The following is a 23,362-nucleotide window of genomic DNA, read 5'->3' on the forward strand; positions in this document are numbered from 1 at the left end:
TTTGCTTAAAGCTCAACATTCAGAAAACTAAGATCATGGCATCTGACCCCATCACTTCATGGCAAATAGATGGGGAAGCATTGGAAACAGTGACAGACTATTTAGTGGGCTCCAAAATCACTGCAGATGGTGACTGCAGCCTTTAAATTAAAAGACACTTGCTCCTTAGAAGAAAAGTTATGACCAACCTAGACAGCTTATTAAAAAGCAGAGACATTACTTTGCCAACAAAGGTCCATTTAGTCAAAGCTATGGTTTTTCCAATAGTCATGTATGGATGTGAGATTTGTACTATAAAAAAGGCTGAACTCCGAAGAATTGATGCTTTTGAACTGTGGTGTTGGAGAAGACTCTTGAGAGTCCCTTGGACTGCAAGGAGATCCAACCAGTCCATCCTAAAGGAGATCAGTCCTGAATATTCATTGGACAGATTGAGGCTGAAGCTGAAAGTCCAATACTTTGGCCACCTGATGCGAAGAACTTACTCATTTGAACAGACCCTTATGCTGAGAAAGAATGAAGGCGGGAGGAGAAGGTGACAATAAAGCTTGAGATGGTTGGATGAAACACCACTGAAATACAAAGGATAATAAGAGACTACTATCATCAACCATATGCCAATAAAATGGACAACTAGGAAGAAATGGACAAATTCTTAGATAACCTTCAAAAATGAAACCAGGACAAAGTAGAAGACCTTAACAGACCCTTCACAAGCACGGAAATCGAAACTGTAATCAGAAATCTTCCAGCAAACAAAAGCCCAGGACCAGATGACTTCACAGCTGAATTCTACCAAAAATTTAGACAAGAGCTAACACCTATCCTACTCAAATTCTTGAAAAGTTGCAGAAGTTAAACTTCCAAACTCATTCTATGAGGCCACCATCACTGTAAAACCAAAACCAGACAAAGATGCCACAAAAAAAGAAAACTGCAGGCCAATATCATTGATGAACATAGATGCAAAAATCCTTAACAAAATTCTAGCAAACAGAATCCAACAACATATTAAAAAGATCATACATCATGATCAAGTGGGCTTTGTCCCAGGAATGTAAATGTTCTTCAATATTCACAAATTAATCAATGTGATACACCACATTAACAAATTGAAAGATAAACACATATGATTATCTCAATAGATGCAGAGAAAGCCTTTGACAAAATTCAACATCCATTCATGATAAAAACCCTCCAGAAAGCAGGAATAGAAGGAACATACCTCAACATAAAAAAAGCCATAGATGATAAACCCACAGCAAACATTATCCTCAATGGAGAAAAATTGAAATCATTTCCCCTAAAGTCAGGAACAAGACAAGGGTGCCCACTCTCACCACTACTATTCAACATAGTTTTGGAAGTTTTAGCCATAGCAATCAGAGAAGAAAAATAAATAAAAAGAATCCAGATGGAAAAGAAGTAAAACTCTCACTGTTTGCAGATGACATGATCCTCTACATAGAAAACCCTAAAGACTCCACCAGAAAATTAGTAGAGCTCATGAACAAATATAGTAAATTTCAGGATGTAAAATTAACACACAGAAATCCCTTGCATTCCTATATACTAACAATGAGAAAACAGAAAGAGACATTAAGGAAACAATTCCATTCACCATTGCAACGAAAAGAATAAAATACTTAGGAGTAAATCTACCTAAAGAAACAAAAGACCTATATATAGAAAACTATAAAATACTGATGAAAGAAATCAAAGAGAACACAAATAGATGGAGAAATATACCATGTTCATGGATCTGAAGAATCAATATAGTGAAAATGAGTATACTGCCCAAAGCAATCTATAGATTCAGCACAATCCCTATCAAGATACCAGCAGTATTTTTCAGAGAACTAGAACAAATAATTTCACAATTTGGATAGAAAAAAAAAAAACAAACCTCTAATGGCCAAAGCAATCTTGAGAAAGAAGAATGGACCTGGAGGAATCAACGTGCCTGACTTCAGACTATATTACAAAGCTACAGTCATCAAGACAATATGGTACTTGCACAAAGACAGAAATATAGATCAATGGAACAAAATAGAAAGCCCAGAGATAGATAGGTCCACGCACCTATGGACACCTTATCTTTGACAAAGGAGGCAAGAATATACAATGGAGAAAAGACAATCTCTTTAACAAGTGGTGCTGGGAAAACTGGTCAACCATTTGTAAAAAAATGAAACTAGACCACTTTCTAACACCATCAGGTAAGTTCAGTTCAGCCGCTGAGTTGTGTCCGACTCTTTGCGACCCCATGAATTGCCGCACGCCAGGCCTCCCTGTCCATCACCAACTCCCAGAGTTCACTCAAACTAATGTCCATCTAGTCAGTGATTCCATCCAGCCATCTCATTGTCTGTCTCCTTCTGCCCCCAATCTCTCCCAGCATCAGAGTCATTTCCAATGAGTCAACTTTTTGCATGAGGTGGCCAAAGTACTGGAGTTTCAGCTTTAGCATCCTTCCTTCCAAAGATCACCCAGGACTGATCCCCTTTAGAATGGACTGGTTGGATCTCCTTGCAGTCCAAGGGACTCTCAGGAGTCTTCTCCAACACCACAGTTCAAAAGCAAAAATTCTTCGGTGCTCAGATTTCTTCACAGTTCAACTCTCACATCCATACACGACCACTGGAAAAACCATAGCCTTGACTAGACGGGCCTTTGTTGGCAAAGTAATGTCTCTGCTTTTGAATATGCTATCTAGGTTGGTCATAACTTTCCTTCCAAGGAGTAAGCGTCTTTTAATTTCATGGCTGCAGTCATCATCTGCAGTCATTTTGCAGCCCAGAAAAATAAAGTCTGATACTGTTTCCACTGTTTCCCCATCTATTTCCCATGAAGTGATGGGACCAGATGCCATGATCTTTGTTTTCTGAATGTTGAGCTTTAAGCCAACTTTTTCACTCTCCTCTTTCACTTTCATCAAGAGGCTTTTTAGTTCCTCTTCACTTTCTGCCGTAAGGGTGGTGTCATTTGCATATCTGAGGTTATTGATATTTCTCCTGACAATCTTGATTTCAGCTTGTGCTTCTTCCAGCCCAGCGTTTCTCATGATGTACTCTGCAAAAATAAACTCAGAATGGATTAAAGATCTAAATGTGTGACCAGAAACTATAAAACTCCTAGAGGAAAGCATAGGAAAAACACTCTCTGACAAAAATCACAGCAGGTTCCTCTATGACCCACCTCAGGTAATGAAAATAAAAGCAAAAATAAACAAATGGGACCTAATTAAAAGCTTTTGCACAATGAAGGAAACTATAAGTAAGGTGAAAAGACAACCTTCAGAATGGGAGAATATAACAGCAACTGAAGCAACTGACAAAGAATTAATCTCCAAAATATACAAGCAGCTCATGCTGCTCAATTCCAGAAAAATAAACAACCCAGTCAAAAAATGGGCCAAATAACTAAACAGATATTTCTCCTAAGACATACAGATGGCTAACAAACACATGAAAAGATGCTCAACATCACTCATTGTCAGAGAAATGCAAATCAAAAGCACAATGTGGTACCATCTTACGCCAGTCAGAATGGCTGCTATCCAAAAGTCTACAAGCAATAAATGCTGGAGAGGCTGTGGAGAAAAGGGAATCCTCTTACACTGTTGGTGGGAATGCAAACTAGTACAGCCACTATGGAGAACAGTGTGGAGATTCCTTAAAAAATCGGAAATAGAACTGCCATACGACCCAGCAATCCCACTGCTGGGCATATACACCAAGGAAATCAGAATTGAAAGAGACACGTGTACTCCAGTGTTCATCGCAGGACTGTTTGCAATAACTAGGACATAGAAGCAACCATGATGTCCATTGGAAGATGAATGGATAAGAAAGCTTTGGTACATAAACACTATGGAATATTACTCAGCTTTTAAAAAGAATGCATTTGAATCAGTTCTAATGAGGTGGATCCACTGGAGAAGGGAATGGCAAACCACTTCGCTATTCTTGCCTTGAGAACCCCATGAACAGTATGAAAAGGCAAAATGATAGGATACTGAAAGAGAAACTCCCCAGGTCAGTAGGTGCCCAATATGCTACTGGAGACCAGTGGAGAAATAACTCCAGAAAGAATGAAGGGATGGAGCCAAAGCAAAAAGAATACCCAGCTGTGGATGTGACTGGTGATAGAAGCAATTACCCACCTCAGTAATTGGTCTGATGCTGTAAAGAGCAATATTGCATAGGAACCTGGAATGTTAGGTCCATGAATCAAGACAAATTGGAAGCGGTCAAACAAGAGATGGCAAGAGTGAATGTTGACATTCTAGGAATCAGCGAACTAAAATGGACTGGAATGGGTGAATTTAACTCAGATGACCATTCTATCTACTACTGCGGGCAGGAATCCCTCAGAAGAAATGGAGTAGCCATCATGGTCAACAAAAGAGTCTGAAATGCAGTACTTGGATGCAATCTCAAAAATGACAGTATGATCTCTGTTCATTTCCAAGGCCAACCCTTCAATATCACAGTAACCCAAGTCTATGTCCCAACCAATAACGATGAAGAAGCTGAAGTTGAATGGTTCTATGAAGACCTACAAGACCTTTTAGAACTAACACCCAAAAAAGATGTCCTTTTCAGTATAGGGGACTGGAATGCAAAAGTAGGAAGTCAGGAAACACCTGGAGTAAAAGGCAAATTTGGCCTTGGAATACGGAATGAAGCAGGGCAGACTAATAGAGTTTTGCCAAGAAAATGCACTGGTAATAACAAACACCCTCTTCCAACAACACAAGAGAAGACTCTATACATGGACATCACCAGATGGTCAACACCGAAATCAGATTGATTATATTCTTTGCAGCCAAAGATGGAGAAGCTCTATACAGTCAGGAAAAATAAGACCAGGACCTGACTGTGGCTCAGATCATGAACTCCTTATTGCCAAATTCAGACTTAAATTGAAGAAAGTAGGGAAAACCACTAGACCATTCAGGTATAACCTAAATCAAATCCCTTATGATTATACACTGGAGTGAGAAATAGATTTAAGGGCCTAGATCTGATAGACAGAGTGCTTGATGAACTATGGAATGAGGTTTGTGACATTGTACAGGAGACAGGGATCAAGACCATCCCCATGGAAAAGAAATACAAAAAAGCAAAATGGCTGCCTATGGAGGCCTTACAAATAGCTGTGAAAAAAGAGAAGCAAAAAGCAAAGGAGAAAAAGAAAGATATAAGCATCTGAATGCAGAGTTCCAAAGAATAGCAAGAAGAGATAAGAAAGCCTTCCTCATCAATCAATGCAAAGAAATAGAGGAAAACAACAGAATGGGAAAGACTAGAGATCTCTTCAAGAAAATTAGAGATACCAAGGGAACATTTCATGCAAAATTGGGCTCGATAAAGCACAGAAATGGTATGGACCTAACAGAAGCAGAAGATATTAAGAAGAGATGGCAAGAATACACAGAAGAACTGTACAACAAAGATCTTCACAACCCACATAATCACGATGGTGTGATCACTGACCTAGAGCCAGACATACAGGAATGTGATGTCAAGTGGGCCTTAGAAAGCATCACTACGAACAAAGGTAGTGGAGGTGATGGAATTCCAGTTGAGCTATTCCAAATCCTGAAAGATGATGCTGTGAAAGTGCTGCACTCAATATGCCAGCAAATTCGGAAAACTCAGCAGTGGCCACAAAACTGGAAAAGGTCAGTTTTCATTCCAATCCCAAAGAAAGGCAATACCAAAGAATGCTCAAACTACTGCACAATTGCACTCATCTCACACGCTAGTAAAGTAATGCTCAAAATTCTCCAAGCCAGGCTTCAGCAATATGTGAACCATGAACTTCCAGATGTTCAAGCTGGTTTTAGAAAAGGCAGAGGAACCAGAGATCAAATTTCCAACATCTGCTGGATCATGGAAAAAGCAAGAGAGTTCCAGAAAAACATCTGTTTCTGCTTTATTGACTATGCCAAAGCCTTTGACTGTGTGGATCACAATAAACTGTGGAAAATTCTGAAAGAGATGGGAATACCAGACCACCTGATCTGCCTTTTGAGAAATTTGTATGCAGGTCAGGAAGCAACAGTTAGGACTGGACATGGAACATCAGACTGGTTCCAAACAGGAAAAGGAGTTTGTCAAGGCCGTATATTGTCACCCTGCTTATTTAACTTATATGCAGTGTACATCATGAGAAACGCTGGACTGGAAGAAACACAAGCTGGAATCAAGATTGCTGGGAGAATTTATCAATAACCTCAGATATGCAAATGACACCACCCTTATGGCAGAAAGTGAAGAGGAACTAAAAAGCCTCTTGATGAAAGTGAAAGCGGAGAGTGAAAAAATTGGCTTAAAGCTCAACATTCAGAAAACAAAGATCATGGCATCCGGTCCCATCACTTTCTGGGAAATAGATGGGGAAATAGTGGAAACAGTGTCAGACTTTATTTTTCTGGGCTCCAAAATCACTGCAGATGGTGACTGCAGCCATGAAATTAAAAGACGCTTACTCCTTGGAATAAAAGTTATGACCAACCTAGATAGCATATTCAAAAGCAGAGACATTACTTTGCCAACAAAGGTCCTTCTAGTCAAGGCTATGGTTTTTCCAGTGGTCATGTTTGGATGTGAGAGTTGGACTGTGAAGAAGGCTGAGCGCCGAAGAATTGATTCTTTTGAACTGTGGTGTTGGAGAAGACTCTTGAGAGTCCCTTGGACTGCAAGGAGATCCAAGCAGTCCATTTGAAGGAGATCTGCCCTGGGATTTCTTTGGAAGGAATGATGCTAAAGCTGAAACTCCAGTACTTTGGCCACCACATGCAAAGAGTTGACTCATTGGAAAAGACACTCTGATGCTGGGAGGGATTGAGGGCAGGAGGAGAAGGGGACGACAGAGGATGAGATGGCTGGATGGTATCACTGACTCGATGGACGTGAGTCTGGGTGAACTCCGGGAGTTGGTGATGGACAGGGAGGCCTGGCATGCTTCAATTAATGGGGTCACAAAGAGTCGGACACGACTGAGCAACTGAACTGAACTGAACTGAATGAGGTGGATGATACTGGAGCCTCTTACAGAGCGAAGTAAGTCAGAAAGAAAAACACTAATACAGTATATTAATGCATATATTTGAAATTTAGAAAGATGGTAACGATGACCCTATATGCAAGGCAGGAAAAGTGACACAGATGTAAAGAACAGACTTTTGTACTCTGTTGTCATTGGTGAGGGTGGTTTTATTTGAGAGAATAGCTTGGAAACATGTATATTATCATATGTGAAGTAGATCAACAGTCAACGTTCTATGCATGAGACAGGGTGCTCAGGGTTGGTGCAATGGGCTGACCCTGAGGGATGGGATGGGGAGGAAGGTTGGAGGGGGGTTCAGGATGGGGAACACATGTATACCCATGACTGATTTCATGCTGACGTATGCCAAACATGACTACAATATTGTAAAGCAATTAGCCTCCAATTAGAATAAATAAATTAAAAAAATGAGATGGTTGGTTGGCATCACTGACTCAATGGACATGAGCTTGAGTAAACTCTGTGAGATGATGATGGACAGGGAGGCTTGGTGTACTGTAGTCAATGGGTTCGCAAAGAGTAGGACACGACTGAGTGACTGAAATTAACTGAAGCTTATAATGGGCTGATGAAGAGATACAAGCAAAAGCATAATCAGGGTGTGATGGAAATAGTTAAGGAAAGTTTATTGCAAGAAATGAATCAGGAAGCAAATTTACAAAAGTAGTTTATTTGCCATTTTCCCTGTGTATTAGACCTAGGCTCTTTTTCAAAAGGCATTCAAATGTCCATAGAAATATAACTGTAAATATGTGTGTATATATATATATATATATATACACATATATACATATATAGGCAACTTCCATAGGTTACATAGTTCATTAAATTAAGATGAACAAATTGCAATAAAAATTCCAGGCCATAAAAAGGCCATCTCACAACTAATACAGCTATTGATTTTCTTTTTTTTTTTTTGTACTATTCATTTATTTAAGAAATATCTCAGCCTACTAGACCCCAAACTCCACTGTTTTATGTGCTTGGGCCAAACCAGCAGACAAATCAGGCAAAGATCTTCACCCTCATGATGTTCATTCTAGAGGAGGAGATAAAAATAAACAACTTCAGTAAGTTAATTCATATATCATTGATGTTTAATGGCTAAGTTATGTCCAATTCTTTTGAGACACCCATGGACTGTAGCCTGCCTGGCTCCTCTGTCCATGGGATTTCCCAGACAAGAATACTAGAATGGGTTGCCATTTCCTTCTCCAGGGGGATCTTCCCAACCCAGGGATTGAACCCGTGCCTCTTGCATTGAAGACAGATTCTTTAACACTAAGCCACCTGAGAAGCCCACACTTAATGTTAGAAGATGACAGGTATCCGGAGTGTATGGAAAGGAGTCAATATTAAACAGGGTGGTCAAGGAGGCCTCCTTTTGAAGGTGAAATTTGAGTGTCGATTTAAGGAAGTTAACCAACAGATATCTTGGGGAGAAAATGTTCTAGAAGGAGGATATAACCAATACAAAAGCCTTAAAGTGGCATTGTACTTAGTATGTTTGAGGAATATAGTGAAGAGGCCGGTGTGGCTGAGATAAAGTGAGTGATAACAGAAGAGTAGAAGATGAGGTCAGAGAGGTAATGGAGATGTCAGATTGCATAAGTCCTGTAAGGACACTGGCTTTTATTTTAAATGAAATCTGGAGCTCAGCTCCCAGTCCATGGCAAAGACTAATCTGATTTCTGACTCAATAATTTCACCTTTTCCAGGATAGAACTGCATGTGTGTATGTATATACAAAACAATATGTATGTGAATATATATTTATAGTTGTATAGAAATATATATACATATACAATTTTATGTCTAATTTCTCATAATTATTGATGTAAAATAATGCTTTTTAGATTCTTCTGTGTTACTGTGTGTTTTAGTAGTTCATTCTTCTTTATTGTTAAATAATTTTCACAGTTTTTCTTTAGCTGATTACCAGTTGTCAAAGATTTGGATTGTTTCCAGTTTTTAGTTATTATGAAGCTGCTATGAACATTTGTGTAGAGGTCTTTGTGTTGGACGCGTTTATATTTCTGTTGGGTAAATTGCTAGGATTGAAGCAGCAGGTCATATGATATGTTTAATTTTGGAAGAAAGTGCCAAAATCCTATCTAAAATTCATGTATAATTTCCATCCTTAGTAATGTATAAGAGCTCAATTTGTTGTTCATCCTTGTCAGCTCTTGGTGTTTACAGTTTTTAAATATTAGATAAGCTGTTAAGTGTGTAATGCTTATAACTTACTTTTCTTTAATTGTTTGTGATATTTACCATCTTTTCGTATGTTTACATGCTATCTGTATCTCTTCTTTCATGAATTATCTGTTCAAATTTTGCTCATTTTAAATTGTTATTTGCCTCATTATTGTTGAGTTGTAGGTGTTCTTTTTATATTTTGGATATAAGTCCTTAATCTGATATTTGAAAATATTTTCTCCTTGTCTGAGGCTTGCCTTTTCATTTTTACAAAATTGCCTTTTCAAGAGCAGCATTTTTAACTTTTGATTATTGCTAACAGAATTTTTTATAGTTTGATTTCTCATGCATTATCTATGAAACATGTAGTCAAGATTAGAAATATTTTTCTAAGCTTTCTTTTAAATTTATAGTTTTATGTTTTATATTTAGTTTATAATATACTTTTATTTAAATTTTATATATGCTGTGATCAAGGCTCTATTATTTATTTATTGATACATAAATTTTCCAATGCTATGTTTTAAACAGACTATTCTTTCTCCATTGAATTATCTTGGTACATTTGTCAAAAAATCAATTGAATATATATGAGTGTGTGTCTATTTCTAGATTTTCTATCCTGTTCTATAGATCCATATATCTCTACTTTTCTCAGTGTCACATGGACTTACTAATGATAGTCTCTAAGTTGTAAGAGTTCTTAAATTAGTTCTTTTTCAAAGTTGTTTGGGCTATAACAGGTTCTTTGATTTTCTGTATAAAGTTTGTAATTAGTGTCATAATTTTTTAATGGAAAAAGTGTGTTGGAATTTTGATTGGTTATATTTGCATTCTAGAGATCCATTTGAGAAGAATTGACATCTTAACATATTTTTTTCTAATCTATGACTTCAGTGTTTATCTCCACTAATATAGGACTTTATATTTCTCACAGAAATGTTTTGGATATTTTAACATCTAAGCATTGCTCTTATCTTATTAGAGTATTTATTAGTATTTATTTATTTATAAATGGTCATCTGAGTTAAATTCACCCATTCCAGTCCATTTTAATTCGCTGATTCCTAGAATGTCAACATTCACTCTTGCCATCTCCTGTTTGACCACATCCAATTTGCCTTGATTCATGGACCTGACATTCCAGGTTCGTATGCAATATTGCTTTTTACAGCACTGGACCTTGCTTCTATCACCAGTCACATCCACAACTGGGTATTGTTTTTGCTTTGGCTCCAACCCTTCATTCTTTCTGGAGTTACTTCTCCACTGATCTCCAGTAGCATATTGGGCACCTACTGACCTGGGGAGTTCCTCTTTCAGTATCCTATCATTTTGCCTTTTCATACTGTTCATGGGGTTCTCAAGGCAAGAATACTGAAGTGGTTTGCCATTCCTTTCTCCAGTGGACCACATTCTGTCAGACCTCTCCACCATGACCCGCCTGTCTTGGGTGGCGCCACAGGGCATGGGTTAGTTTCATTGAGATAGGCAAGGTTGTAGTCCTAGTGTGATTAGATTGACTAAAGTGAAGAGGAACTAAAAAGCCTCTTAATGAAAGTGAAAGAGGAGAGTGAAAAAGTTGGCTTAAAGCTCAACATTCAGAAAACGAAGATCATGGCATCTGGTCCCATCACTTCATGGGAAATAGATGGGGAAACAGTGGAAACAGTGTCAGACTTTATTTTTCGAGGCTCCAAAATCACTGCAGATGGTGAATGCAGCCATGAAATTAAAAGACGCTTACTCCTTGGAAGGAAAGTTATGACCAACCTAGATATCATATTGAAAAACAGAGACATTACTTTGCCAACAAAGGTCCGTCTAGTCAAGGCTATGGTTTTTCCAGTGGTCATGTATGGATGTGAGAGTTGGACTGTGAAGAAAGCTGAATGCTGAAGAATTGATGTGAAGAAAGCTGAATGCTGAAGAATTGATGCTTTTGAACTGTGGTGTTGGAGAAGATTCTTGAGAGTCCCTTGGACTGCAAGGAGATCCAACCAGTCCATTCTAAAGGAGATCTGCCCTGGGTGTTCTTTGGAAGGACTGATGCTAAAGCTGAAACTCCAGTACTTTGGCCACCTCATGTGAAGAGTTAACTCATTGGAAAAGCCTCTGATGCTGGGAGGGATTGGGGGCAGGAGGAGAAGGGGATGACAGAGGATGAGATGGCTGGATGGCATCACCGACTCGATGGACGTGAGTTTGAGTGAACTCCGGGAGTTGGTGATGGACAGGGAGGCCTGGCGTGCTGCAATTCATGGGGTCGCAAAGAGTTGGACACGACTGAGCAACTGAACTGAACTGATTTATAAACAGTTCATAGTTTGCTAGTATTATAAGTGTATACTGTTTTCTTCATTTTCATTTACAGCTTTCATTGCTGGTATAGAGAATTTAGATTGATTTTGGTACATTGACCTTGCATCCTACAGTTTCAAAATCTTTCCTCTCAGATATGATAGCTTTTGTTGGAAGACTTTGTCATTTTCTAAATAAATAATCATGTCATCTGAGATTAAAGGCAGTTTAATTTCTGATTTTCAAATATAGATGTCTTTTATATCCCTTTTTTCCTACCTGATTGCATGGGTTAGGATCTACAGTATAATGTCAGGAACAAGTGGTGAGAGTCTTGTTTCTGATCTGAAGGACAAAATTTTCAGTCTTTTTGCATGAAGTTCAATCTTGCTTGGAAAATCCCATGGACGGAGGAGCCTGGTAGGCTGCAATCCATGGGGTCACTAAGAGTCGGACACGACTGAGCGACTTCACTTTGACTTTTCACTTTCATGCATTGGAGAAGGAAATGGCAACCCACTCCAGTGTTCTTGCCTGGAGAATCCCAGGGACGGGGGAGCCTGATGGGCTGCTGTCTATGGGGTCACACAGAGTCGGACACGACTGAAGTGACTTAGCATAGCATAGCATAGCATAGCATAGCATACATGCCTTTTTAAAGGCTGAGAACATTTCTATACCCAGGAGATCAGCCCTGGGATTTCTTTGGAAGGAATGATGCTAAAGCTGAAACTCCAATACTTTGGCCACCTCATGCAAAGAGTTGACTCATTGGAAAAGTCTCTGATGCTGGGAGGGATTGGGGGCAGGAGGAGAAGGGGACGACAGAGGATGAGATGGCTGGATGGCATCACTGACTAGATGGACGTGGGTCTCATTGAACTCTGGGGTTGTTGATGGACAGGGAGGCCTGGCGTGCTGCGATTCATGGGGTCGCAAAGAGTTAGACTCGACTGCGCGACTGATCTGATCTGATGTGATAGGGGAATGGGGTCCCAGGTGGCTCAGTGGTAAAGAATTTACCCGCCAATGCAGGAGACACATGAGATGTTTTGAGCCCTGGGTCACGCATGCATGCCTATAGGGGAACAGCTCTGTGCTAGTGCACTGATGATCTTGCACTTATTTACCTAAGCCCCATAGCCAGGATTTAACTACAGAACTGCTCTAGCTCTTTGCCAGATGCTCTGTGAGTCTTTTGAAACATGAGAGCAAGAAAACCCTTGTGAATAGCTGCTACTAGGCAATTTCCCACTTGCCTCCCTATCTTTTTAAGAGGTTGTTATGAGACTGTTTTTCATCGACTCCCAGATTGTGATGAGGTATTAAGCTTTCAGTCTTGCCCTCTTCAGGAAGAGCTACTATATAAATATAGTATATAAAACAAATTATGTTTGCCATGGCACAAACTATATCTCATCATTTGTTTTGCAGTCATCTGAACTTTTTGTATTATGATTGTACTGTAACAAGGAAGACAGGGAGCTGGCAGCTTTGACTGCTCTTCAGTTGCTGCATGTAAGTAATAAATTATCTGAATCTAACAAGGGTCATATCTCTTCATTGAAAAAATAAACTTTTCTTGATAAGATGTTGGGTCAATATAGTCAGCAATTGAGCTACATTTGGCTTACTTCTTTCTGTCTTTACGTTCAGCAAATCACAGGCGTCAAATAGCAGTGTACTTCTTGTACCTTGTGTTAAGAGTGAGGACTGGACTTCTGGAGGATTTCCTCAATGTTCATGCTCTACCCTCTGTTCCAAAGAAAAGAACTCTCTCCAAGCACTTTTCCCTCCACCTGTAAAAGGAAGCTGGAAGTCTTTTGTTGCTCATTAGTCAATTCTAGTCCTGTCATGGGACAGGGGTTTCTCTGAATTCTCTAGGTCTGGCCCACGTCCTTAGCATGACCTGAGCATCTGGACTTTGGGAGTCCAAGTTCCTCAGCACTGCTTCCCCACCTGCTTGTGTCAGCTAAACTCTGCTTTATATCTATGGAAGATTTTGAGTAGGAAAGAATTTCTTCCCCTCTGTCTTGTTTTGGTATAAGATCCTGGATACTGGACCCTCAGGGGCATAAAGCTTTTGTTCATTTCATTTCCCAGAAATAGCATATCTTTTCCTGTGTTCTTGAAGTAGAAATGTTTCCTACCCTTACTTCAGAGAAAGAGTGTTTAGTGGCTATGTTTCTCTCAAAGGAATTAGTCTTTGCTTAAACCCTTTAAACAGGAGTGTTTCTCTGCCCCTCCCAAGTGGCTTTGGGATTTTGGTTTTTATGGGAAAAAGTCCAAGGAAGGAGATGCTGTTTCATGTAGTTCCCAAATGGAATTCAGTTATCTCTTGTATGCCTGTACCACAGAGAGAATGTTCTCTCAGGTCTCCTGCCTTAAGACTTCAGCTCTTTGACAGGCTCAGAAACCATTATTATGTTGTAATTATTCAGCCTTTCCTCAGTATTATTCTCTTGAGATTTTTGTTGTTTTATTTTTTGCACACTAAACACAAGTGAAGCCCCCATTGGAGAGCTTTGAACAAAGGGGTGACATGATTTGAATTATATTTTAAATAGACAACTCAGGCTGCTACACTGAGTATAAGATAAAGTAGATCAAAGTTGGAAGCCGGGAACACTGTTAAGATGCTACAACATTACTCTTATTTGTCTCAGATCTTCTTATTAGTCAGTATACAAAGAAGAATCTGATGAATGACATAGTTCATATTATGAGACAAGAGATTATATAAGAATTTTTCAAAAAATATGGATTATCATGTTGTTAAGTTTTAAAAGAACCCTCATGTGGGGCCCAAAGAAGGCAATGGCACCCCACTCCAGCACTCTTGCCTGGAAAATCCCATGGACGGAGGAGCCTGGTAGGCTGCAGTCCATGGGGTCACTAAGAGTCGGACACGACTGAGAGACTTCACTTTCACTTTTCACTTTCATGCACTGGAGAAGGAAATGGCAACCCACTCCAGTGTTCTTGCCTGGAGAATCCCAGGGACGGGGGAGCCTGGTGGGCTGCCGTCTCTGGGGTCGCACAGAGTCGGACTGGACTGAAGCGACTTAGCAGCAGCAGCAGCAGCAGCAGCATGTGGGGCCGGATATAAAGATGAATGAATAATATAATAAGCTATGTCTTTGGGGGACAATTATATACAGAATGTAGAAGGATCTTCCTATTATTATATTTTAAAAATAAAAATCCTTGATAAAGGTTGTGTTCATAAAATTAAAATTAATCTCAGTGAAGGTGATTGTGTATGACCAATGCTTGTATAGTTACCATGTTTCTGTTTCAAGTTTTTTCCCATAGTTCACCTTAGAGTACTGTTTCAGTTATTTTGTTTTCAGTTAGAAGTAAAAACAACCATAAGAATAGCATTTAAAAATAAAGGTGTATTATCTATACATATCTTAAATTCTTGAGATAGGTTATGCTTCAAGCAAGGATTGATCTTGCAGGTCAACAGCAAGGGCTATCCCTTTTATTTCTGACTTTTTACTTTTCATTCCATGATGTCACCTTCATTCTAAAACTAACTTGTTCTATATCTAAAGATTATTGCCTATAGCTCCTTGGTTTATAAGCTTCTTAGTTCATATTTAGGGTGTGAGAGAGAACTTCTTTATATGTATCTCCCATTGAAGTACGAGGAAATTTTTTTTTTCAGAAACCCTCAGCAAGTGTTTCTTGAAATATAAATAGTTCAGTGTTTTCATATGTTCATCACTGGGCCAAAAATAATATCTCTAGAGGGAGAGGATACACTAATTGGCTTAAGTCAATTCAGGTCCTCTTAAAGATGTATCTAGAAGTACAGTCAGCCCAACTCAAATCTTATGACTGCAAAATCCCTGTTAGGATGGGAGAATGAAAGCAATGGAGCAAATAGCAAATGACCAGTACAAGTCTGTAGAGGAAAGGAAGGACTAAATAGTACCTCTCTATAACTTTCCTGAAAATTACTTCTCTCAACTGGATGATACATAATTTGGAGGTCATACCTTAAAAAAAATGAGAACTGACAGGTTATTATTCTGTATTTCTGATTGGAAATAGATTCATTTACTTTAGAGACTTTAGGCATATGTAAGAGCATTAACTGTCTTATGACATATAAAAGCCTATGTGAAAATTCCCCTTCCAGATGGAGGTGCATCAGATTTCCCTGTAGAGAAATAATTCCCAAAATGTATACCATATCCAGATTATCTGTAATATTTAGACAAAATATTCAAGATATATGAACTGCTTGCAAGACACGGGTCAAGATTGGAAGAAGTAGTAAGGTACATATGAGGAAGGAGGAAGGGTAAAGAATACAGTGGGAAAGAAAATGATGGCTGCTAGATTAGGGAAACCTGGGGAATAAATGATGATATAAGAGCAGGTTCACATCTGTGAATTTTCTTTTCTTGTATTAATATTTCATTCCATATTGTCATATGCTTTTTGAGTGGCAGAACTTCAAAATAAATACATGGAAATCATTAACTATGCTCAGTTCAAACAACTGAAAAGATGAAATATCCTTAGTACCCACAATAAAATTTATGTGCTTGTGTCTTAGATCAGAGAAGGATTCAGAATTATACACATAATACAAATATGAATGGATTTGTTTTCTTAGAAAATACAGCTATGTTCTTTCTTTTTCTTATTATTTCTCTTCTTGTTTTCCTTCTTATTTTCCTGGAAAGGGGATGAAGTTAAAAACTTCTAGAACCTATATCCTAGAGCCATTTGTTGGCTTCTAGGAATAAAAACAGAAAATTAAATAGGAGAAAAAGCAAAAGCATCTGGGATTCCTCCATTTAATAAATTCCATGGAAAAGAAATCAGGGAGAAATAGTGTATGTAGTGGAAAATCAATCAAGAGCTTAGTCCCATCATATACCCCAGTCCACACTCTATAATTCAGCTTGGCAAATAGAATTTATCATGGACTTGTCATTTTCAGAAACTACTTGGCCTGCAACAAAGCTGCTATCACATATAGGCAGAATAAGAACTGAATATGAAGGGTGGCAGGAAATCTTTCTAGTAACCCTCCCAAGTCCCCCAGTCCACACATCAATATATGAAATACCATCTTTAGAGATTTATAAATGCACAATTTATGACACAAATTCAGGCATGATAGAGTTATTTCATATTAGTGAGAGATACCAGGTTCAGATATTTCCTTGCAGCTAGAACTGATGGGTCTCATTTTTAGGAAATTCCAAATACCAACATTCAAGCTCGCCAAAGAAAGAATTTAAGGACACAGATTTATTTTTGTATAATGCTTGAATCTGAAACCTCAGATTTCTTCTATTAGCAACTCCTTTGCTGCATTTAAGTTTACAAAACATTAACTGCTTGAAGTCGTGGCACAGAACAGCATAGTGAGCATTCAGAAATTATGATACAAATTTTAGAATAAGATGAAAGGAGTATCCAGCATCTCAAGTTAATTGTGTACCCAGCATCTCAAGTTAATTAATATCAGAGCTCTCATCAATAGGGGTTCCAATGGAATCTGAATCCAAAATAACCTGGGAAGGAAGAAAGAGGAGTCCTCTCCTTTTTTTAACTGGATGCTTTTTCCAATCAGATTGCTCTCTTGGTTAGAGCCATTAGCACCCATGAATCCCTTCACCACTGTCCTAATCTCAAGGGCCCCAAACTAAGATTTTTGTAGATGAGACTTGTGTCGTGTCTATGGTCTCCTGGATATTTTATGTTCTTTAAAAGGTATATCTGTTAAATAGTCATTAATGTGTGGCCAGGGCACTGAAGTTAAGCAGTTGGCTGGCTCCTGTAATTATGAGCTAGAGAGAATTTGATGTCTGTTTCAAACTCTTGGGAAAAGAGGTGCCTTGGGAATTCTTTCAAGGGCTCAGGCAAATGATTAGCATGTATCTGAAGTCCCTTCTCCAGTGGAGCTACAAGTTTTCATCTGAATATAGCAGGTCAATTTCTTACTAATAAATGTATACCTACAAGCAGTACTTTTGATAATCTTCCTTCCTGCCTAGACTCAAATAACGGCATTTTATATTTTGGTCAATTTTCTATAGACCAGAAGAAAATTGAAATGCTTTGCCTCTTATTTTCAGAGCACTTCCATTTCATATTACAGTTTAAATCTTCTGTTTTTTTTTCCCCCTCCAACAACCTTTTTTTGTAAAGGAGCTCTCTTTCTCTGAATTCTCCCTTCACCCCATTTCCTTCCTCCTTCTTCAATAGAAAGCTAAATGAAGATATTTCAAAGTGTTCTCTAAAGAGGCAGGGAGTGGATTACCCTGGAATAAGGGAATTAATCCAGAGAGTTGAGCACTCTGGCATTCAAAATCCATGTTGTACTCTACAGCAGGCGGTATTATTTAAATCAAATTGTTATCTAAAATAACATGAAGAAAATATAATGCAAAAAAATTATACCATGAAAACATTTGAAATTGCCTTTCCAAAGACATAAGAGCATTTTATTTTCTGAACCATAACACTGATTGGCTGCCATAGCAGCTCTGGAAGCTAAGCAATTAGAACACTCTGGGCTAATGTTCTTGGGTCTGGATAACTAAAATAGAGGAGAAAGCAATGTAGCGTTATCTTTTAAAACAGCTTAAACATCTGATTCCCTAAATGTCAAAAGATTATTGACTTAATAAAAACTTGTCAAGACTTAATATTTAGGTATTCTACAAGCAAATAATTGAATGCATATTGTCATTACTAGAGCTATTCCTTCAAAATATGTTTAAAAGCTGTATATGAATTTTTTAAAGCATGCATCAAAAATATTGATGTTTTAGAGTGTTAGTATGAACCTGAATGCTGTTATTTAAATTCAAGGCAAACCCTCGAACCTCTATATTGAGTGATTTTCTCATTTGGAGCGCAGGAAGGCACTGAAGAGTAAGGCACTTCAAACCAGCTGATTCTTTTTAGCTTTTAAGGAAGTCTGGCCCCCAGAACTCCCATTTTCATTTATAGATAGCCTCTGATTTTGTCTCCTTTTAGAAAGAGTGCAATAGAAAATAGTATACGTGTGGCCCCATGCACCATTCTCCCTAATAGGAATACATACTAGGGACATAGGCTCAATGAGACAGAAGTAAGAGGTCTGGCAATTAAACAGACTGACAACCTTATAGGGTTAGGGATATGGTGGGGCAGAAGTAAGGGGTAGGTTTTTTCTTTCCACCTCCCATCCTCCTTATAGAAAATAAAATGCTAAGTCAATAGATGTAGGCATCTGCCTTAGCATAGGATTTGGACAGAATCTATGATCCTTCCAGGAGAAACATGGGGACCATCATTTCTAGCCTCATAATTTTCCAGGTGGGAAAACTGAGATTTAGAGAGATAAAGGGACTTGTCCAAGGTTTCCCATTTAGCATCAGAAACAGGGCTAGGATTTAAGTCTCTGCACATCCCCCCCAAGGCTCACAACCTGATCTATAGCCTTTCAGTTCAGTTCAGTTCTGTCGCACAGTTGTGTCTGACTCTTTGCAACCTCATGAATTGCAGCACGCCAGGCCTCCTTGTCCATCACCAACTCCCGGAGATCACACAGACTCACATCTATCGAGTCGATGATGCCATGCAGCCATCTCATCCTCTGTCGTTCCCTTTTCCTCCTGCCCTCAATCCCTCCCAGCATCAGGGTATTTTCCAGTGAGTCAACTCTTCGCATGAGGTGGCCAAAGTATTGGAGGTTCAGCCTCAGCATCAGTCCTTCCAATGAACACGTAGGACTGGTGCCCTTTAGGATGGACTGGTTGGATTTCCTTGCAGTCCAAGGAACTCTCAAGAGTCTTCTCCAACACCACAGTTCAAAAGCATCAATTCTTTGGCACTCAGCTTTCTTCACAGTCCAACTCTCACATCCATACACGACTACTGGAAAAACCATAGCCTTGACTAGACGGACCTTTGTTGGCAAAGTAATGTCTCTGCTTTTCAATATGCTATCTAGGTTGGTCATAACTTTTATTCCAAGGAGTAAGCATCTTTTAATTTCATGGCTGCAGTCACCATCTGCAGTGACTTTGGAGCCCCCCAAAATAAAGTCTGACACTGTTTACACTGTTTCCCCATTTATTTCCCATGAAGTAATGGGACCAGATGCCATGATCTTCATTTTCTGAATGTTGTAGCCTTTAGGATTCTATAAATAGGACTCAATCCTGCCTAGGTAAAGGAAAATGTCCAACAAGTCCAAAATAGACATTGTTTGTCTTCTGCTATGGTTCACATTCTTTGCAGTTTTGCATTGAGTCACCAAAGCCATCTCTTGGGTCTCAAAGGCCAAACCATTAATGTACATCTATCTGTTTTTTGTAGACAGACCCCGTTCAGTGTCAAGAACACTGGAATGGCTGTGGGGATGATGCTGACCTAGACAACATATTTCTAATCGAGCGTAAAGTGGAAAAACCAGGTTAACGGCTTGTGGATGAATCCATTTGCCTGTTTAGATAGCAAAATGGGCATTCTTCCATATGGAGGATGTAGGATAAAGTGGTAAGTGGAAAAGTTTTTCTCAAGTTGCTGTTACAGGCCCTGCACACTCAAAATGAGTGCTTTAAATACAGCAACAATATGGCACTATTGTACGGTAAAAATCATCTTAGGAGATGCAAGCCCTATTTTAAAATACACCCTAAATAGTCCATTTACTCCAACAAATGGCAGCTGATTGGGCTGCGCTGTAATTGGCTACAGCATTGAAGAGCTGCTTTGCCTATTATTTAAATTTCCAGTGAAGAAATAGCTAGTTCCTTCATCTCTACTCGACTCATTTTTCTTTCAGGACCACAGATGTGTCTTGGCCATAGCACAGTTCCAGAGAAGGAAATAAGTGAGGGAGTTTAGGAAAGGCAGCGTTGCTGCAGCATTCGCAGTCATGACAACCAAGCCGCCTCTGCAAATGGTTTAGGCCCACCTTCTCTCCAGGCATCTGCTTAGCAGCTCAAGGAACTTAGCTGACAGTGGGAATAATTTGCAAACTACAGCCCTGCGCTGTCAGGCTAGATAAACACCCTCTTCCTCCACATCCTCCTTGCCCAGGTGGCCATTGCGGGTGACCTGAGGTAGGATGTATGCAAATTAAATGAAGTCAACTATCTCGGAGCACCTGTTCAGTGACTGGCTTTGTATTGGCCTTTGTGGGAAGGTATAATCCCATAATTACATGGGGGAAAGTTAGAAAGGCAAAATTATAATACAATTCAAATAGCAAGTACTATTTTCTCTGTTACAGTTCACAGGCATCACAGATTAGATATATCAAAAATGATCTTCCTTCCCACACCTACTCCTCTTCCTCTTGTCCTCACATATGGAGAAATGAACCTGCCATTGAGCTATTTTCCCAAATGTGAAACCAAGATATGTTGTCTTGTCCCCTTTTCTCATTTCCCCATCCAACTTCCTTACTATGGAGTTTCACTTGATTCCTAAATATCAAATATATCCCCTCACTTCCATTCCTACTAACACAATTTTCAGTCAGTTCAGTTGCTTAGTCATGTCTGACTCTTTGCGACCCCATGAATTGTAGCACGCCAGGCCTCCCTGTCCATCAACAACTCCTGGAGATCACACAGACTCACATCCATCGAGTTGATGATGCCATGCAGCCATCTCATCCTCTGTCATCCCCTTTTCCTCCTGCCCTCAATCCCTCCCAGCATCAGGGTATTTTCCAGTGTGTCAACTCTTCGCATGAGGTGGCCAAAGTGTTGGAGTTTCAGCCTCAGCATCAGTCCTTCCAATGAACACCTAGGACTGGTCTCCTTTAGGATGGACTGGTTGGATCTCCTTGCAGTCCAAGGGGACTCACAAGAGTCTCCTCTAGCACAACAGTTCAAAAGCATCAATTCTTCCATGCTCAGCTTTCTTCACAGTCCAATTCTCACATCCATACATGACCACTAGAAAAATGATAGCCTTGACTAGATGGACTTTTGTTGGCAAAGTAATGTCTCTGCTTTTGAATATGCTATCTAGGTTGGTCATAACTTTCCTTCCAAGGAGTAAGCGTCTTTTAATTTCATGGCTGCAGTCACAATCTGCAGTGATTTTGGAGCCCCCCAAAATAAAATCTGACACTGTTTCCACTGTTTCCCACCTATTTCCCATGAAGTGATGGGACCGGATGCCATGATCTTCATTTTCTGAATGTTGAGCTTTAAGCCAACTTTTTCACTCTCCTCTTTCACTTTCATCAAGAGGCTTTTTAGTTCCTCTTCACTTTGTGCCATAAGGGTGGTGTCATCTGCATATCTGAGGTTATTGATATTTCTCCTGGCAATCTTGATTCCAGCTTGTGCTTCATCCAGCCCAGCGTTTCTCATGATGTACTCTACATATAAGTTAAATAAGCAGGGTGACAATATACAGCCTTGACATACTCCTTTTCCTATTTGGAACCAGTCTGTTCCATGTCCAGTTCTAACTGTTGCTTCCTGACCTGCATGTAGGTTTCCCCAGAGGCAGGTCAGGTAGTCTGGTATTCCCATCTCTTGAAGAATTTTCCACAGTTTATTGTGATCCACACAGTCAAAGGCTTTGGCATAGTCAATAAAGCAGAAATAGATATTTTTCTGGAACTCTATTGCTTTTTTGATGATCCAGCGGATGTTGGCAATTTGATCTCTGGTTCCCCTGCCTTTTCTAAAACCAGCTTGAACATCTGGAAGTTCATGGTTCACATATTGCTGAAGCCTGGCTTGGAGAATTTTGAGCATTACTTTACTAGCGTGTGAGATGAGTGCAATTGTGCGGTAGTTTGACCATTCTTTGACATTGCCTTTCTTTGGGATTGGAATGAAAACTGACCTTTTCCAGTCCTGTGGCCACTGCTGAGTTTTCCAAATTTGCTGGCATATTGAGTGCATCACTTTCACAGCATCATCTTTTAGGATTTGAAATAGCTCAACTGGAATTCCATCACCTCCACTAGCTTTGTTCGTAGTGATGCTTTCTAAGGCCCACTAGACTTCACATTCCAGGATGTCTGGCTCTAGGTGAATGATCACACCATCATGATTATCTGGGTCATGAAGATCTTTTTGGTACAGTTCTTCTGTGTATTCTTGCCATCTCTTCTTAATATCTTCTGTTTCTGTTAGCTTCGTACCATTTCTGTCCTTTATCGAGCCCATATTTGTATGAAATGTTCCCTTGGTATCTCTAATTTTCTTGAAGAGATCTTTAGTTGGATGGGTCATGGTGGAGAGGTCTGACAGAATGTGGTCCACTGGAGAAAAGGGAATGGCAAACCACTTCAGTATTCTTGCCTTGAGAACCCCATGAACAGTTGAAAGGCAAAATGATAGGATACTGAAAGAGGAACTCCCAGGTGAGTAGGTGCCCAATATGCTACAGGAGATCAGTGGAGAAATAACTCCAGAAAGAATGAAGGGATGAAGCCAAAGCAAGAACAATACCCAGTTGTGGATGTGACTGGTGATAGAAGCAAGGTCCAATGCTGTAAAGAGCAATATTGCATAGGTACCTGGAATGTTAGGTCCCTCAATCAAGGCAAATTGGAAGTGGTCAAACAGGAGATGGTAAGAGTGAATGTCAACATTTTAGGAATCAGCGAACTAAAACAGACTGGAATGGGTGAATTTAACTCAGATGGCCATTATATCTATTACTGTGTGCAGGAATCCCTTAGAAGAAATGGAGTAGCCATCATGGTCAATGAACGAGTCCAAAATGCAGTACTTGGATGCAATCTCAAAAATGACAGAATGATCTCTGTTCATTTCCGAGG

The 23,362-nt window shown here is 39.4% G+C and overlaps 1 long non-coding RNA gene across 7 annotated transcripts in view; it reads left to right on the plus strand.

The window, feature by feature from the left end:
• LOC147341493 (uncharacterized) overlaps positions 1-23,362 on the plus strand; it is a 323,003-nt gene that overhangs the window by 96,998 nt on the left and 202,643 nt on the right. For 5 of the 7 annotated variants that reach the window (XR_015159461.1, XR_015159463.1, XR_015159471.1 and 2 more), the window contains one exon: positions 13,015-13,098. The exons of the other annotated variants lie outside the window; for them this stretch is intronic. This is a non-coding gene — a long non-coding RNA (uncharacterized LOC147341493). The remainder of the gene's footprint in view (positions 1-13,014; positions 13,099-23,362) is intronic. 7 annotated transcript variants of the gene reach the window in all.

Source organism: Bos grunniens, chromosome X, assembly GCF_055505025.1.
Source record: "Bos grunniens cultivar Pamir isolate PY7600 chromosome X, Bosgru_T2T1.0, whole genome shotgun sequence".
NCBI classification, from domain to species: domain Eukaryota; kingdom Metazoa; phylum Chordata; class Mammalia; order Artiodactyla; family Bovidae; genus Bos; species Bos grunniens.